The sequence below is a fragment of the Hemiscyllium ocellatum genome, chromosome 15 (genome assembly GCF_020745735.1).
Source record: "Hemiscyllium ocellatum isolate sHemOce1 chromosome 15, sHemOce1.pat.X.cur, whole genome shotgun sequence".
NCBI lineage: Eukaryota > Metazoa > Chordata > Chondrichthyes > Orectolobiformes > Hemiscylliidae > Hemiscyllium > Hemiscyllium ocellatum.
Genome location: NC_083415.1, coordinates 47,329,827 through 47,348,582, shown reverse-complemented (window position 1 = coordinate 47,348,582; position 18,756 = coordinate 47,329,827).

Below are 18,756 nucleotides of genomic sequence, written 5' to 3'. Positions count from 1 at the left end.
AAGAACTGAATGATGCCAAAGCACTATCATCATAATACTGAACAAGTAAATATTTAGTGATAAGAACATTTCTACCTCATTATATGGTTCAGTTGCTTCCTCCTTTAGCATGGCACAAATGTTAACCAAATTTTATGTTTTCTTAAATATTTAAAGTAGCTTCCAAGGCATTCAAAGCATTTTAAACACTACTGTTCAAATTCATGGAACTCTACTGCAAGATAATACCTTGGAACCCCATCTCTGATGCTTGTAAGCTCTCTGGGCATTATTTCACTATTGTTTGTGGCTATGCATAAATTGCCTGCCATGCTTCCTATATTTCAACTTTAGTAGACTTTAAAAGTACTCCAGAACTCCCTGTAAAGCATTGTCATGTGCAATGTAAGTGTGTTTATGTTATCAGATTAAATTTATGCTTCTATTCACTACTTGTTATCACTGTTTCTTCTTGTGTTGTGATTTTGTTGTGTCTTGCATCTTGGGTGTATCCATTCCTGTGGATGCAAAGGGAAATCCTGGCACCTGAATGACAAAGTCCAAGGAAACTCTTTACATGTCTCAGACCCCTTTATAAATGGAGCTGGCATGCCTTAACTGCCCACAGGCAGATAAAACTCAATTTACATCATAGCTAAGTGAGAGCTGAATGGTCCAATTTACAGGCCCATTCTCCTTTCTTGCATTTTCTGCATGAGGAATTAAGGGCTATGGGGAGAATGCTGGTAAGTAGAATTGAAATGCCCATCAGCCATGATTGAATGGCAGAGTGGACTCGTTGGGCCGAATGGCCTTACTTCCACTCCTATGTCTTATGGTCTTATGGTTAATGCTGTGCTATCTGTTTTATTATTGCAATTCACACCTGTCCTCTGAATTCTAGATTACAATGCCACTGTTTCTGCCTTGTATTTTCTTGCTGGCTATAATGTGTACTTGTTGAAGAGTGTGGTGCTAGAAAAGCACAGCCAGTCAGGCAGCATCCGAGGAGGAGAGGAGTCGATGTTTCGAGCACAAGCGCTTCATCAGAAATGAGGGGGTGGCACAAGGGGGCTGAGAGATAAATGGAAGAAGGGGTTGGGTTGGGGGGGGGTTGGAGAAGGTAGCTGGGAATGTGATAGGTTGATGAAGGTGGGAGTGAAGGTGAAAGGTCAGAGAGGAGGGTGGAGTGGATAGATGGGAAGGAAGGTAGACAAGTAGGACAGTTCAAGATGGCAGTGCCGTGTTGGAAGGTTGGATCTGGGACAAGATGAGGGGGGGTGGAAATGAGGAAATTGGTGAAGTCCACATTGATCCCATGTGGTTGGAGGGTCTGAAGACAGAAGATGAGGCTTTCTTCCTCCAGATGTTGGGTGGCTAGAGTTTGGCAGTGGAGGGGTCCCAGGACTTGCATGTCCTTGGCAGAGTGGGAAGGGGAGTTAAAATGTATGGCCACAGGACAGTAGGGTTGCTTAGTGCTAGCGTCCCAGAGATATTTGCTGAAATGTTCCACAATTAGGTGTCCTGTCTCCCCAATGTAGAGCAGACCACAGCAAGAGCAACAGATACAGTAGGTGACGGGTATGGAAGTAAAGTAAATCTCTATCAGATGGGGAAGGATCTTTTGGGCCTTGGATGGAGGTGAGGGAGGAGGTGTAGGTGCAGGTTTTGCACTTTTTGCGGTGGCAGGGGAAGGTGCCAGGGTGGAGGGTGGGTTGATGGGGACATGGACCTAACAAGGGGTCACGGAGGGAATAGTCTCTCTGGAATGCAGATGGGATGGGGGGGAAATATATCTCTGGTGGTGGAGTATGTTTGTAGGTGGCGGAAATAGTGGAGGATGATGCAATGGAATAGGATATGGTGGAATTGGTCCTCCTGGAAGCAGGAGGCAGAGGAATTGGGAATAAGGGATAGTGTTTTTACAAGAGGCAGGATGGGAGGTGATGTAGTCCAAGTAGCTGTGGAACGTAGTGGGTTTGAAGTAGATGTCTGTTTTACTTTGGTCGCCAGAAATGGAGATGGAAAGGTCCAGGAAGGGGAGGGAGGTGTCTGAGATGGTCCAGGTGAACTTGAGGTTGGGTGGAAGGTGTTAGTGAAGTTGGTGAACTGTTCAACCTCCTCGAGAGAGCACAAGGTGGCACCAATACAGTCAATGTAGCGGAGGAAAGGATAGGAAATGGTGCCAGTGTAGCTGTGGAAGATGGACTGTTCTACCCCTTTGATCTGGAGGAAGTAGGAGTATTCGAAGGAGAAATCCCTGTAGGCATCAATCCACCATGACGAAGGCCTCCAAGCTCTCCATTTCTTCTTCACCTGCCGACCCAACTAGTACCCTTCCACTGGCACACTCATTCCCACCTATATACTCTACCTGCCTCTCCAACCCCCGACTTTCATATTCCCAGCTATCTTCCCCACGGCCCCACCCCTCTACCATTTATCTCTCAGCCCCCTTGGGCCACTCCTCATTCCTGATGAAGAGCTTACGCTCAAAATGCCAACTGTCCTGCTCCTCAGATGCTGCCTGACTGACTGTGCTTCACCAGCACCACATTCTTCAATTCTGATCTCCAGCATTTACAGTCCTGACTTTCTCCCTATAATGTGTACTATATTGAGTTAATTCTATCCATTTGATATGCTTCATCACATCATGTAAATTCACATGGTCTTTTGTACAGTCTCTTGGAAGATGTAGCCACACCTGTCAGATATATTCCGTTAAGGTTCTTGTTGATATACCTCAGCAGGCACATTGCGCTGAGGGGTGGCAATCTTATGCAGTTTGCTATTCCACTTCATTTATTCACACAACAAAAGAGCTTCACATGGCTCACATAGTATTCCAATCAGAAATGTGATGCTATTCTTCCATTCTTCATAATGAAGACCAGTCAAGGGAAGGCAAATCAAGCCTTTTTCACAGCAGTCAGTTGTTCTGTTTAGAGGTTCAGCATCGCAGACAGTACTTTGACAGACACTGTGATAAGTAATTGGAGCAATTGTGAGCCTTGAGAGCCAGGCAAGTAGAGGGGAGGCCGCCAGATGGTTAAGGTGCCAGCTCAGTCAGGTGCCAGGACACGAAGTTGCATCGTGGTGGAGTTTTTGGGTGGGTCGAGTTGGGTGAGTGGTATCGGGTCCAGCAGGATGGGGTTACTCTGGTTTCTGGGGAGTATTCAGGAAACTGGGGTTGGGTTCAGCAGCAAAGGAAGTGGATTGGGGTGATGTTGGGTCTGGAACAAAGTGATCAGGTCAGACAGGGAGGTCAGGCCTGGAGCTTAGATGGAGGGTGTCGTGTCCAGTCTGGGGGTATATCAAATTCCAGAGCTTGAGAGGGAATGCCAGCTCCCTGGGTAGTAAGGAGTGTCAGATCAGGTTGCAGAGGGGGACAGCAACTGTGGGGTGGTGATGCCAGGTCAGAAACTGGCAGAGGTGTAGTTATAATGTGTAAGGTAAGTTGGGCTTCAGTTACCAGGAGTTAGTTAAAGTATTTAATAATGCAACTTTCCTGACAAACTATTTACTTAACTGCAGTGCAGTTCTCAACTTTACAGATACTTGTGAAGTTTGCTAATGATGGGTCCCTCTGTGCAACTCCCATCTCTGATTCAGAAACAATTTTCTGGAAATTGGAAAATCTGGACCATTATATATTCTGTGTTAATCAAACAATGCCAAGAACAGAAAGGTATCATTTTAAAACCTCTTTATACCTCTTTATAAACAGAAATTGATTTTTTAATAATCTGCTAACCCCACTTATCTTTCTTTTCCTGCCTCACGTCAAACAGAAGTAAACAAATTTGGAGACATGAGGAAAACTATGTTCCCACGGCATGTGGTTAAGATCTGGAATGCGCTGAGTGTGTGGTGGATGCGAGTTCAATTGAAACATTTGAGGGAATTGGACTCGTACCCAAATAGGAGGAATGTGTAGGCTTACTGGGAGAAGATGGAAAGACATTGCCTGATTTGGAAATCAGCACAGACTGAAAGGCCTCCTTCAATGATGTAACAACTCTGTCATTCTTTTAAATAAGAACATTACCATTCCAGGGGTTCGTTAATGGCCCAAATTGTGCTTCTTATGCATGTTCATGCTCATTATTTGCCTGAACATATGGGTAAACCTTAAAGTGAAAACACTGCCATTATCTTAACAATGAATAAGTAGAGTGCACCAGTATAACAACTAGCTGGTTATTGCTAAGTTCAAAACCACACAACACCAGGTTATAGTCCAACAGGTTTAATTGGAAGCACACTAGCTTTCAGAGCGATGCCCCTTCATCAGGTGATTGTACACCCCAGTCCAACACCGGCATCTCCAAATCATTGTTAAGTTCAATATTTAAAATGTTGTCCCTTTGTGAACATTAAAATGATCATTTTCTGTACAGTCTCTGAGGTGTTCTAAAATTAGCCCTTTTAGCGATTGTTAGTCAGTTTGTTTGAAATCTGATACAAGTGATGCTAATAATGTTCACTGCACTCATTTATATTTGGAAAATTGCATATGAAATCCACCAACCTGTACAGGACCCCAATTTCCCCTGTTAAACAGTTTGTCAGTCGTTGAAAATTGGCTCCACAATTTCATCAAACTTGGACTTCCATTTCATGAAGGAACCAACAGTCTCCAGCCTGCATTTTCTCTTAAATTTGCCCTAAAATTTAAGGAGGAGAAAGTGAGGACTGCAGATGATGTAGATCAGAGCTGAAAAATGTGTTGCTGGAAAAGCGCTTTCCCTAAAATTTAAGGTCAATTTAAAGTCTAACTATAAAACACATTGTGACACGAACTTCCTTTCTGGATAATTCAATGTCGAAATATTTTGGCCTACTGAAAATATAAAATCCTTTGAACAAACAGTTGAAACCTATAAACAGCAGATTGGGAGTTAAGTATCTCAGCTTTTGAGAAATTTTGAGAAGGAACAGTGAAGAATAGAGAAGTTAATTAGATTTTATATTTATGTTTAAACAATTTAAAATCCAGGGGGTTGAAGAACTGAAATAACATACTCTCAAGCAAATGTTTTGCATACAAAATTATTGTAAATTCAAAACTTTTGTGAAAGCAAAGTCATTTATATTGATTAAATGTCATATTTACAAAAATTACTGGAGTGGCTTGTGAATTTGAGGTATTGATTTGAAAGAATAATTTCAAGGAATTAATTTCTGTGAAAGAATGTGAATTTATGGCAGGGTTTGGTGTTAAAGAATAAACATGCCTACATTCTCTGGTCAGTCACATAATATGCAACGGTGTTCTTTCTTGTTTATTTAAAGCATATTAGGATCAAATGCATGTCATTTTTCTCAATTCCTGAATTCAAAATAAAACTTACAATTGCTAATTTTCATTGGGAGCTATGCAGTTGAAAATATACTGACAACCAGCAGTCTAAAAGTTGGATGTAGTAGCAAATAGATGAAAAAGACTTATACTTTTTTGTTACATTAAAATAATATTGGATCAAAGTTTTGACTGTACATATTTAGACCTAAATGTACAAACTTAGGTAAGACAAGTCTGACAAATGGAATATTGTCTACGTTAGTGCTACTCAGTGAAATTAACTAATGCTGAAATTTTTTTACCTTACTTCCATGGTATACAAGTTTACTCAATGTTATTTTTAAAAACTTCAGTAAATCCTCAATTACTCTCCTGACAGCAGTACACTATGTCTCAAATGTCTTGAATGAATGAATGCATGTGCATTACTTTAATTGTCATAATGAGTGACAAACAACGCTTTAAGTGATTTTTAAAAATAAATTACTTTCAATATAAGGCAACAGTATGAAAATTCCATAATATTGTTCTGCTGCCTGACTGACAGAGTGGCATTGCCTCCTGCCAGTATGACTTGCAGTCACTCCTTGTCTGTCTAAGAATCAGAGTAATTGAAGTTATAAGGACAAGCTGTCAAATCTATAACAGGGCATCGAAGTTCTTCATTTGGTGTTAAGACAGGGAAGAAGGAGGGCAATTTGAGCTATGATGAAGGCTTACTAAATATTTGCTTCAACTCTCATTCTGGAATTACCTTTCTGGGATTGAAGTTGACCACTGGGGTCCATCATTGCTCGATTACTCTTTCTGAGATTTATTTGCAACATACAACAGAATGTTCCTTTGGTTGAAGAAATTATCTACTGAATATTGTTATGACAAATATTGTTACTATGAGACTGAGATGTTGGAAATGTTGAAATATGGGATGGTCTTCCACAGAGAATTGTTTGTTTTAAACATGAATCAAGTAAGTATTGAAAGCAATGGACAATATTGGGTCATATGTGAGCATATTGAAGAAGGAAGTTAATTTTATAGTATTCTCATAAACAGCCAGCATATACATGGGTTTATGATTTCCTTCAGTGCTGGAGGGTAATGATGGTTCTATGCTTGCTCTCAGAATAGACATTGGCTGGGGAGGAAAATCACCTGTTCAATTTGTTCGACTATGCAAGCAAGGTAGAAATCCAAAATCTGATTCCTGACCACTTTTCAAATACTCAGCATTTCTTCTCTATTGTGTTTAGATAGCAGTGCAATTCTCCCCCAATATCTTTTAATAAACTGCCAAGAAGGATCAGTGAAATAAATGAAAATGGCATCCAAATTCAGAGCCGCTGTGGTGAATTTTCTTACTCTTTTCCATAATTAAATCCTTACATTTCTGTTTTCCTGCTCACTATCCCTCACATTTATAGTGGTATGGATAGCTGTCAGAAGCTACTTTCTCTCATCTGCTGATCTATGAGGGTCTAGATTATCACTGCAAAAATTCTAGTCTTTTGCACGCAGCTGCCGCAGCAGTTCATATTACAAAGTATATTTTATAGCTGCCATCACAGGCATTCCTCAGTGTAGAACTTAAGGCACTGAATTATGTTCTTCTTTGGCAGTGTTCATAGCATTCACTTGATTTGAACAAGGTAAAAAATGACTAGTCATCTTTCAATAGGACATGAATGCTTTCAGCAACATCTTGCATTGATCTCACAGTCCAGTAGCATTCTCATGGTAATGTGCCAAGCTAACCAGTGGTTTTCTGGCCCATTCCATTGTGGAATTAATAAACATGTCCTAATAAACTTTCCTATGAAATTGATAACCTCCTCGTGGACTGGTAGAAAATTGGCACTAAACTTTCACAACCCTGATTGTGAAATATCCTAATGATTGATATCAATGGATTCCTTTCCAATCGCTTGCCATTACTAGTGAAAGAGAATGTCGCAGCTGTACTAAGAGAAGACATCTTAGAAGGCTCATCCAGCGAAGCCTTATGGGTATAACTTAGGAATAGGAAAGATGCAATCATTATCATAGGGTTATATTGGCAGCCTCCAGAGAGATAAAGGAACAGATACGTAAGCAGATCATTGAAAGATGTAAAAACAACAGGTTTGTTGTAGTGGGTGACTTTAACTTCCCCAGTATTGACTGGGACTCCTTTAGTGTCAGGGGATTAAACAGAACTTTTTAGGTGCATGAAGGAGGATTCTTGAAATAATACATAGCTAGTCCAACTAGGGAAGGGGCCATATTTCACCTCGACTGGGTGATAAAGTTTCAGTAGAGGAGCATTTTGGGAACAATTCTGTCAGTCTTAAGTCAGTTATGAATAAGGATAAAACTGGTCCTCAGGTGAAAGTGCTAAACTGGGGGGTTCTGGGGAAAGCAAGTTACAATAGTGTTAGGCAGGAACTGGGAAATATTAGATTAAGGCTGGTTGTTTGAGGGTAAATCCACATTTGATATGTGGGAGTCTTTTAAGGACTAATTGATCAGAGTTCAGGACTCGCAAACTTCTGTGAGGATGAAAGACAAGGGTAGCAAAATTCTTAGATGACAGGTATAAACACTACTTTTCATTGGACTGTGGACTAAAACTGATTAAGATATACTTCATTTTTAATGCTTTAGCAATACAATTTAATTAGTAAGGCTGTTAAGGAAATTGGAATCATGTAGTTAGACCTTAGATAGTGAGATTCATCTTGCAATGATGTAAAAATAAAAAAAAATCCAACATTCTCCCTGAAAAAAAATTGGAATCCTTTTTGTTAACTATGGAAGGAGGGAATTCTCACTTTACCTGCAAATATATGGGAAAAGCCTTCAGTAGCAGCACAGGAATACTGAAAACTTAAAAGCCTTTTAAAGAGGAAAACAAATAATTGCATTAGGAAGACAGCATCAGAAATAATTAGTAGGGGAATGGGTGATGGGTGGGTTACTCTTCGGAGGGTCGGTGTGGACCATCAAGTCCACACTGACCCTCCGAAGAGTAACCCACCCATGACCTATTCCCCTACTAATGCACCTAAAACTATGGGCAATTTAGCATGACCAATTCACCTGACCTGCACATCTTTGGACTGTGGGAGGAAACCAGAGCACCTGCAGGAAACCTAGGCAGACGCGGGGAAAACATGCACACTCCACGCAGACAGTCGCCCGAGGCTGGATTCAAACCCAGGTCCCTGCAAGGCAGCAGTGCCAACCACTGAGCCATCATGCCGCCCCTTTACTTTAATTGATTTAAGTTCAATGATGGGGCAAATACAACATGGAGTTGGACGTCTTTGAGAAAGAACTTCCTAACATATAGAAAAGATTCTAAATCTGCGAAATCTGAAGCTGAGTGAGTTAGTACACTGTTGTACACAATTGGTCGTATTTTACTAATGTTATAGCTTGCCAAGGTGTAATAGAAACAACTGAGAGTTTTGAAGAGGTAGTAGAAATATTTGTCAATTACTTTAGCCTGAGTCTGATAAATTCTCTGAAAGAGCAAGATTTAACAAAGCAATTTATCATCCATGGGAATCCAAAGGATATGCTATTAGTTATCAATACAGATTAGTGCAGAAATATGATTGTCAGGATTTAAAGTCAGAGGTCAGAATTATTGCAAGTATTCATTAGAATTATCAGCTTTATAACAGTCAAAAGGGGACTTAACTCCGGAGATAGCTGTATGGATGGTGAGTAAAGTGAAACCTAGTAGTAGTAGTACACATCCATCCTTTGAGGAGTAGATCAACTTTATCACATGACACCAGCAGAATAATTCAACTTTTAAGGTAAAATGACACAAAAGTCATCCAGCACAGAGAGTAAGAAAGGCAACAAATACTAAAGGCCCTTTTCCATGTTGTGGAGTGACGAAACCTCACAGGCATAGGCAGCACCCATGTATTGCTAAGGAAAACTTTATCTGTAATACAAGTCATTTTCAGAAACTATGCTGAAATGGGAGGTAAGCATGGTGGTTGGACATTCTGCAATAGATGAAAACCCAAAAGCTTTTCTAGAAGTAACCTGTTCACAAAGGATATTTATGTCAATGGGCATCTGACTAATTTCAAACTTGGTATAGGACATGTTATTCATTATGTTTGTACAAAATGTCCCAGCACACTCTGATAGCTCTTACAGAATACCAGTTGAAAGCCACTGTCTTAGAGGTTCTAAGCTGTTCACGCATCAGGTCACAATGATAACTTCATAGTTGATGACGCGTAAAGCTCTTCTCAATTTTAACCTTTTCAGACCTCTTTATAATAAAATTGTCAATGGTTATTCACTCAACCTGAAACAATAACTCTGATTTCTCTCCACAGGTGTTGTCAGACCTGCTGAGTTTCCAGCAATTTCTGTTTTTGTTAATGGTAATTAGGAATAGACAATAAATACTGGCTCAGCCAGGAATGACCACATCCCCCTAATGAATAAAGGTAGAAATGATATTTCAATTCAGTCAAATCAATGAAGTATTTCAGTGATGAAATTTATTTGTATCTCCTGCCTGCTTGCTTATAGCTGTCACTTCTTATAAATCCAATCCAGCAAAGAGATGCTATGAGCATATAATCCTATTTATACATATTCCTAATAGGAGGCAATAGAGATGAAGCATATAATTTATATATTTAAAGATAGTCATCCCAAACTGAACAAATTAGGCTTATTCTGACTGGAAGTTTGAGAACTGCGCTGCAACAGAGGCTTTAACTTAACAACTTAGCTAGGACTTTGTGAAGTTGGTTTGTGAAAACAAATTGAGTTTGAATGGTGATCCAAAGCTTGGATCTGATTCAGGGTTTTTCAGTAGCCCTCTAATATACTGCCAGCAGAGCTACCAGGCTCCAGTCAAATCCTCTAATTGACAGAAAATGGAATAAAAAGTTAATTAAATTATCATCCAGCCTCTGCCAAGGAAATGCCAGCAACTAGTGCACATTTGACCTGCTCATTTCAATGCCATTTCAGAAAGGTCTGCTTGCATGTTGGTAAATCAAAATACAATACATCTTAAGACTTCAATTTATAAGCTAGCCAATTAATATTAGTAACAGATTAAAAGAAACTTCTAATTCAATCAAGCTTGAGTTCATTCAGGGTGATGCCATTAAGCTTCATGCACTCCGTAGGGCGGCATGGTGGTTAGCAATGCTGCCTCACAGCGCCTGAGACCCGGATTCAATTCCCGACTCAGGTGACTGACTGTGTGGAGTTTGCACGTTCTCCCCGTGTCTGCGTGGGTTTCTTCCGGGTGCTCCGGTTTCCTCCCACAGTCCAAAGATGTGCGGGTCAGGTGAATTGGCCATGTTAAATTGCCCGTAGTGTTAGGTTAGGGGTAAATGTAGGGGTATGAGTGGGTTGCGCTTCGGCGGGTCGGTGTGGACTTGTTGGGCCGAAGGGCCTGTTTCCACACTGTAAGTCTAATCTAATCTAATCTAATCTAATCTAATTCTGGAGGACATCGAACGAACATTAATTTATAAACTATTAGGCTGTAGTTCAACTAGAGTCCGATTGATCTTTATGGAAACAGACTATAATTTTAAACATAATCTTTCCTTTTGAATTCTGGTCCCACACTGCCATTTCCCTGTTAGGTCATCAGTGTCATTGCTACTAATCCCAAAGTTTCCATTTCTCTTTCTACCACTTCTTAAAAGCATATTTGATCCAAAAAGTACATAGAATTATCAGCAGCTCTTGTAGTTGGGCTGATGATTTTTGACATGCAAAATGATTGTGTTTATAAAACCCAGCATTTTCAACCTGGAAATCTGCCCTGGAAATGACTTTTCTTGTCTAAATTAATCTCAGTTCCATGGACAAGCGTATGGTGATAAGGTGGAATAAGATATGAAATGTAGTTCCTCATCAGCAGTTTGATGCTCAGTGTAACAACTTTTCAAGGCATCTCCTGAATCCAAATTCTTAAAATTATAAATTAAGGACAGATTTTCATAGAAGATTACTAGAAGGTCAATCATGACAGTTGATACATCCCATATCTTTGGAGAGGATTCAATCTTGACCTCCACAGTATTAAAGTTTTAATTTCCCTTGTCTCCAAACTCCAGTACAATAAACAGAAAGTTCAAATTTCATGGTTTGGCACCAGCAACATAGACATTTTGATTTTATTCAGCTCTCTGGGACATGTCTGGCTGAGCATCTAAGTGTAAAGTGTACATTGTTTTCTACTTAATAAATAACATGTATGGTTTAATATTTCTTTTGCAATAAAATTTAACTCAAAGGCATAAGTTTTCATATTAGGGGCTGTTGGGTATCTTCAATAGCATCAGGTTTCAGTGTATCTGTCATCAAATTTCCATATTTCCAAACTTGTTGACAGTTGTTTTTGTTGCTATATTAATAAAAAAATTCTGCAATACTTAAATAATTTTCTTTAGGTCACTAATACGGTCATTCACAGCTTAGGTAAAGGATTGTGTGTTGACATTTACAAGCAAGTCATCTGGATTGTTTTAGAATTTGTTGGGGATTTTCAAGAATGTCATTATTTACAAAGAGCACATAGCAGCATATTAGTATTTACAATATCTGTCAGTATTTGCAGGAAAATCAACATAGACCTGTTTGAATCTAACATTGCAATATGTTGCATAATCATTTATAGGAAGTTATTTCATATTAAAATTAAATGAACTCAAAGATCTTCACATTATTCTAAATGCAAGATACAGATGAGACAGCAAAATCTACTATTAGAATGATCAAAAGATCTACTGTTGGAATGGTAATAGGCAGGTATTATTGAGTCAAGCTCTCTGCTAAGGAACCACCAGTAACTGGTGGACATTTGACCTGCTTACTTCAATGCCATTTCACAACAGACTGCCTGCATGTTGGTAAAGCAAAACAAAATATATTTTAGGACACCAGTTTGTACCAGACATAAAAAAAAACTTGTTTTCATTTAGGGTGATGTCATTAAGTTTCATGAGACAAATTTTATTTCAGTTTTTTTGAAGTCAGAGAAGTATTGGAAATCATGTGTGGACTTTCAGAGACTCTGCACAGCAGATTCAAATAGATTCTTAAAATAAGGCTGAAGGGGTTTTAGGACTGAATGTATTGTTACCTGTAATAGATTCAGATATTCATAAAGTTAAATTGATGGATGTTAACACAGGAACACTCCTGGCCAAAATTAGGTCTACTGAGACAGTTTAGGCTACCAGATCATACGCAGTTACTTGCCATTAGGATAGGAAATGGAAACTGTGGTATGTCAGCCACTGGTCATAAATTTAGTTGCTCAATGAGGTCTGATTGGGATAGTCACATAAACCAAATAAGCCCATGTTATGCCTCTAATTAAAAAGGCTAATTGTATATACTGCTGGACCAGCTGCACTGGCATATGTCAATTTCATCTCAGGGAGAGCAAGGCATTTGGAGTCAAGGCCAAAGTAGAGATGGAAATAACCAATGCCAAGATGACCAGGTTACAAAATCCTCTCCATTCCTGGCACAACTCTTCAGAACAGTACCAAGATCCTCACTCTCACCCCTTTAACTCCACACTCTTTCAGTTCATTACCTCAACCCACTAGACCAGTATTTGCCTTATAAACAGAACTGGCAAACCCTACAATAATATTTCAAAGTTCAGGAAAAGCTCATAGATCTGTCAAAATAGAAAAGCATCACTTTAAACGCACTTAAAAACCATTATCCGCTTCAGAAGCCCGTAAATCCATTAACATTACCTAATTCATATTCTTAATGACAACTGTGCAAACAAACCCTGCAATTCAGAATCCATTACTGTTTTGGAAGCTCAATAAGCTATTCACCTTGCATTCCCCAGGACAGCTGCCTAAAAAAATGTGTAGTTCAGAATTCTTTTATGCCTTGAAAGCAACCAGAAGTTAATACATCTATCAAAGCTTTAGAAATTAGGAAATAACAGCACTGGTGGGTTATTTGGATGGCAGGACTGTGCTGTCATATCCTTTGCTTTAATTACCAGAAATCAAGCAATCTCTGTTTTGAATGTAATCAATACAATAGTCTCGACAGCACTTTTGTGTGAAAGTACCCAAGAGGGAAGAAATTCCTCCTTTTTCCATTTCAAAATGGCCTACCGTCTATCCTGAGCTGCTCCCCTCACTAGATTCCCTAAGCCGAGGAAATATCCTTTCTGCATTCTGAAAGGCTCTGTTTGGTCCTGTGGGAATTTTATAAGCTTCATTAAGATTATCTCCCATTCTTCTAAACTCTATTCTGTACTCTGTACTCAAAACATCTAGCAATAAACATAAACACATTTTCATTTTTGGATCTTTATGTTACTTTCAGTACTTTAGGAACAAGGACATATGCTCGTTAAGGCATCAACACTTCCTAGTCTGTCACCAGTTACGACATACTCTGTATTTCTGTTTTTCCTACCTATGTGAATAACTTCCCATTTATCCACATTATATTTGAACTACTATGCTCTTGCCCATTCACAAAACCAGCCTTAATCTCCGTGAATGGGGAAGCAATGGCCAAGTGGTATTATTGCTGGACTCTTAACCCAGTTGCTCTGGCAGATTGTAGAATTTGAATTCAAAGGGTATCTGGAATCAAGGGTCTATGATGACCAGGAATTGATTGCTATAGTGGCTCAGTGGTTAGCACTGTTGCTTCACAGCTCCAGGGTCCTGGGTTTGATTCTAGCCTTGGGCGATTGTCTTTGTGGAGTTTACATGTTCTCCTTGTGTGTGTGGGTTTCCTCCGGATACTCCTGTTTCCTCTCACAATCCAAACCTGAGCAGATTAGGTGAATTAACCATGCTAAGTTGTCCATAGTGTTCAGGGATGTGTAGGTTAGGTGCATGAGTCAGGGGTAAATGTAAGGGAATGGGCCTGGGTGGAAGGGTTAGTATGGACCTGTTGGGCTGAACGGCCTGTTGCCACACTATAGGGATTCTAAAAAATATAAAATCTTTGCAGCCTCTTCTTACTCTTATTTAGCTAATTTTAGATAACCAGTAAAACTAGCAGGATTACATTTGGTTCCCACATCAGATATAGATTATGTGTTGCTGAGGCACAAGTATCGATTTTTTGTCATAGCTTGTCGACCTAAGAATATCCTATTTATTCCTCCTGTTTGTTTACTATTACTCTTTAATTCTCAGGCCATGCCAGTATATTACCCCGAGACTCATGTACTCTAATTTTGCTTACTCATCTCCTATGTGGGACCTTATCAAAACCCTTCTGAAAATGTATATACACCATATCCATTGGTTTCTCCTTATCCAACCTGCCATTGCATAGTGTTTGAAAACATTAGAAGGCCAGAGACCTGGGTTTAACTCCAGCCTCAGGTGACTGTTTGTGTGGGGTTTACAAATTCTCCCCATGGCTCCATGGGTTTCCTCTGGGTGTTCAGGTTTCCTCCCACAGTGCAAAGATGTGCAGGTCAGGTGGATTGGCCATGTTAAATTGCCCATAGTGTTAGGTGTATTAGTCCGGGGTAAATATAGGGTAGGGGAATGGGTCTGGGTGGGTTACTCTTCGCAGGGTCGGTGTGGACTTGTTGGCCCGAAGGACCTGTTTCCATACTGTAGGGATTCTATGATTCTATCTCAGTGCTGACTTTGTCAAGTGAAAAGCAATCAAGCTAATTTTGTTTTTGTTCCTCCTTCTGTTGCCTCACAGCTCCATGATCCTGGGTTCGATTCTAGACTTGGGCAATTGTCTGTGTGGAGTTTACATGTTCTCCTTGTGCCTGTGTGGGTTTTTCCAGGTACTCCAGTTTCCTCCCACAATCCAAACCTGTGCAGGTTAGGTGAATTGGCCATGTTAAGTTGTCCATAGTGTTCTGGGATGTGTGGGTTAGCTGCATGAGTCAGGTGTTCTCTGGTGAGGCTTTTGTATTTACCTTCTTGAAGGCAGCTCCTAAGTGTCAGTGGTTTATTCACAATTTTCTTATTTCCAATTTGTCAAGACATATGCCTTTGTTAATCTTTTTCTTTTTATATATCTGTAGTTACTTTTAACATTTGCTTTTTACTAATTAATGTTTATATTCTATTTTGTCTTCTTTTATCAGTTTCTTGGCTCCCCTTTACAGAATTCTAAAGTTATTTCAATTCCAGTCTAATTACTTCTTTGACAACTTTAGAAGTATTTTCTTTTGATCTAATGCAATTTTAATCTTTTCTTGTCCATAGTTGGTCACCTTTCCCACTGGGTTTTTGTGCTTTAAAAGGAATTTTAAAATGTTACAAACTATGCATTACTTTTCTAAAAAATGGTAGCCACTGGCTGTCTACTGTCAAACAATTTAATGCAGTTTCCCAATCTAACATAGCCATTTTCACTTATTGCCTTGAACCTTGTTTGGATTTAAAACTAGTTTCAGATTGAATTAAATCACTTTCAAATTGAATACTTCCTCCATATTATGGTCATTTTTCCTGAGAAGCTGCTTTCAAATGATTTAACTAATCATCCATCCATAAACATTCACTCTCACCACCACTGGCACATGCTGGTACCTGTGTGTAGCCTTTATAAGATGCACACCATAAATTCACCAAACGTCCTTAGACAGCACCTTCCAAACTCAAGACCACCACAATCTAGAAGGACAAGGGCAGCAGGTACATGGGAAAACCACCACCTCCAAGTTCCCATCTAAGCCACTCACCATCATAATTTGGAAGCTATTTCTGTTCCTTCAGAAACATTGGGTCAAAATATTGGAACAATTTCCTCACAGCATTGTGGATATATCTACCTCATATGAAGTGCAATCTTTCAAAAAAATTGGCTCATCAGTATCTTCTCAAGAGCACTTAGGAATGGGCAGTGTCCCAGTCAGCATCAACCACATTCCATGAATGAACAAAAGAAATAACGATAATGTGCACAAATCTGGAACATTCTAACCAGGCAACTCTTACCAATTTTTATGCTGAATTCAAATCTTAATCTCAGATTTAAATCTCACAACTAACAAAGTGTTCATTAACAAAAACAGAAATTGCTGGAAAAGCTCAGCATCTGGGAAGGGAAATCAAAGTTAATGTTTAGAGTCCGGTGACCCCTCCTCAGAACCTGATTTCATTACATTTTTTCCAAGTATCTTAGCTGCTGATCATATGTATCCTTAAATTAGAGCATCTATATATTTACTTGCAAGTATTTCATTACCACAGTGACTTAAAGTTTTCTTGGATAGAGTTAGCTGAGTATTTCTTTTTTGACATGGTTAATACAGTTACCTCCCTGTTATATCTTCTCTTCTTTGCCGTGTAACTCCATTTTACCAGGACACACCTCTTAGGGTCTCCTTCAGCACCCCCCCACACAAATTCTGCCACTTCCGTGTCTCTCCATAACCCTCTTACGTTCCCATCTTGCCCCAGCACCTGTTGAAATGTTCTACTCTCCCCTACAAAGCTCTTTCAGCTGTCTTCTTCCCAATACCTCACTTGAAAGCCTTCTTTCCTACCCAGAAAGGGAAGACTAGGGAGCAATAATAGAGAGAGTTCTCACCTCTGAGAATGAGCATTGCTACCAATGAGTTTAGGTTCCATTTAATACAGATTGACAGCAATTCAGAGTTTAAAAGATTGGCAAAAAATTTGAAATATTGCTGTGGTATGTAGTGGGCGGCACGGTGGCACAGTGGTTAGCACTACTGCCTCACAGCGCCTGAGAGCCGGGTTCAATTCCCGACTCAGGCGACTGACTGTGTGGAGTTTGCACGTTCTCCCCGTGTCTGCCTGGGTTTCCTCCGGGTGCTCCGGTTTCCTCCCACTGTCCAAAGATGTGCAGGTCAGGTGAATTGGCCATGCTAAATTGCCCGTAGTGTTAGGTAAGGGGTAAATGTAGGGGTATGGGTGGGTTGCGCTTTGGCGGGTCGGTGTGGACTTGTTGGGCCGAAGGGCCTGTTTCCACACTGTAAGTAATCTAATCTAATCTAAAAGTCTCTAGTAACTGTTGCAATAACAGTGTTAAATAGCATTGATTGATGTGAGAATACAAGATTAAAAACAGCACCCAATATGAATCAATAGAGCACTGTGGAATAGCAAAGCTTCACAGACATAAATGATGCCCAGCCAGGGCAAAAGAATGCTATTTCTGCAGAACTGCAGGCCACTTTTAAGAGATATGCTGAAGTAGACCACAGTCTCTGTGTAGAAATAAGTCAAAAATGTGCTCATGCAAAGGTAGGCCTGTATGCTAGAGTTTAGAAAAATGAGAAATGATCTAATTGAGGTACGTAAGATGTGAAAGGAGATTGATAAAGTAGATGTAGAGTGGATATTTCCCCTTGTGGGCCAATTGAGAACAAGAGTCCATAGTTTTAGGATAATGGGTAGCAGATTTAAAACAGAGGAGGAATTATTTCTCTGAAAGGGTCATGAATTTGTGGAATTCATGACCTCAGAGTGCGATGTTTGCCAGGACACTGAATAAATTTAAGAAGGAGATGAACAGTAATGTGTTGAAGGGTTATGGAGAGCAAGCAGGAGTGTGGAGTTGAGGTCGAGATGAAATGAGCCTTGGTTGCACTGAATGGCAAAGCAAGATCGAGAGCCTACATTGCCTATTCCTGCTCTTGGTTAACGTTTTTATGTTAACACTTTAGACTTGCTCTCTTTAGCAAGCATAACCCAGGCATCGGTAAAAAAAGTTGGTAACAAAGTTGGTGATCCAAAGTACATACAAGATTATGTCACTTAGTATCTTGTTACTTCCAAGCTTGACAAAGGATTATTTGTCACTATCCTTTCAGATCAAATTACACGGTTAAAGGAACAGAGGTTACAGCCTGCAATATGAGGCTGCATGGGGTAGGACAAATGGGCCACCATATTAAAGCTATCCTCCGGTTTACATTGCTACATGAAAAGTACAAGCAGTTGAGAAGGCATGGATTATTCTAAAATAAGAAGTTCCCTCTTGAGCAAGAATGTGCATGTTGCTTCCTAAAGTTGTTCAGAAGTTGAAGAGCTACAGCAGCACAGCAGTCTGGCCTTCATAACAAGAGGAATTGAGTATAGGAGCAAAGACATCCTTCTGCAGTTGTGCAGGGCCCTGCTGAGACCGCACCTAGAGTATTGTGTGCAGTTTTGGTCTCCAAATTTGAGGAAGGACATTCTAGCTATTGAGGGAGTGCAGTGTAGGTTCCTGAGATCAATTCCCGGAATGGCGTGACGATCATATGTTGAAAGATTGGAGCGAGTGGACTTGTATATATTTGAGTTCAGAAGTTTGAGAGGGGATCTGATTGAGACATATAAAATTATGAAAGGATTGGACACTCTGGAGGCAGGAAGCATGTTTCCGCTGATGGGTGAGTACAGAATGAGAGGACACAGTTTAAAAATAAGGGGTAGGCCATTTAGAACAGAGTTGAGGAGAAACATCTTCACCAAGAGAGTTGTGGGTGTATGGAATGC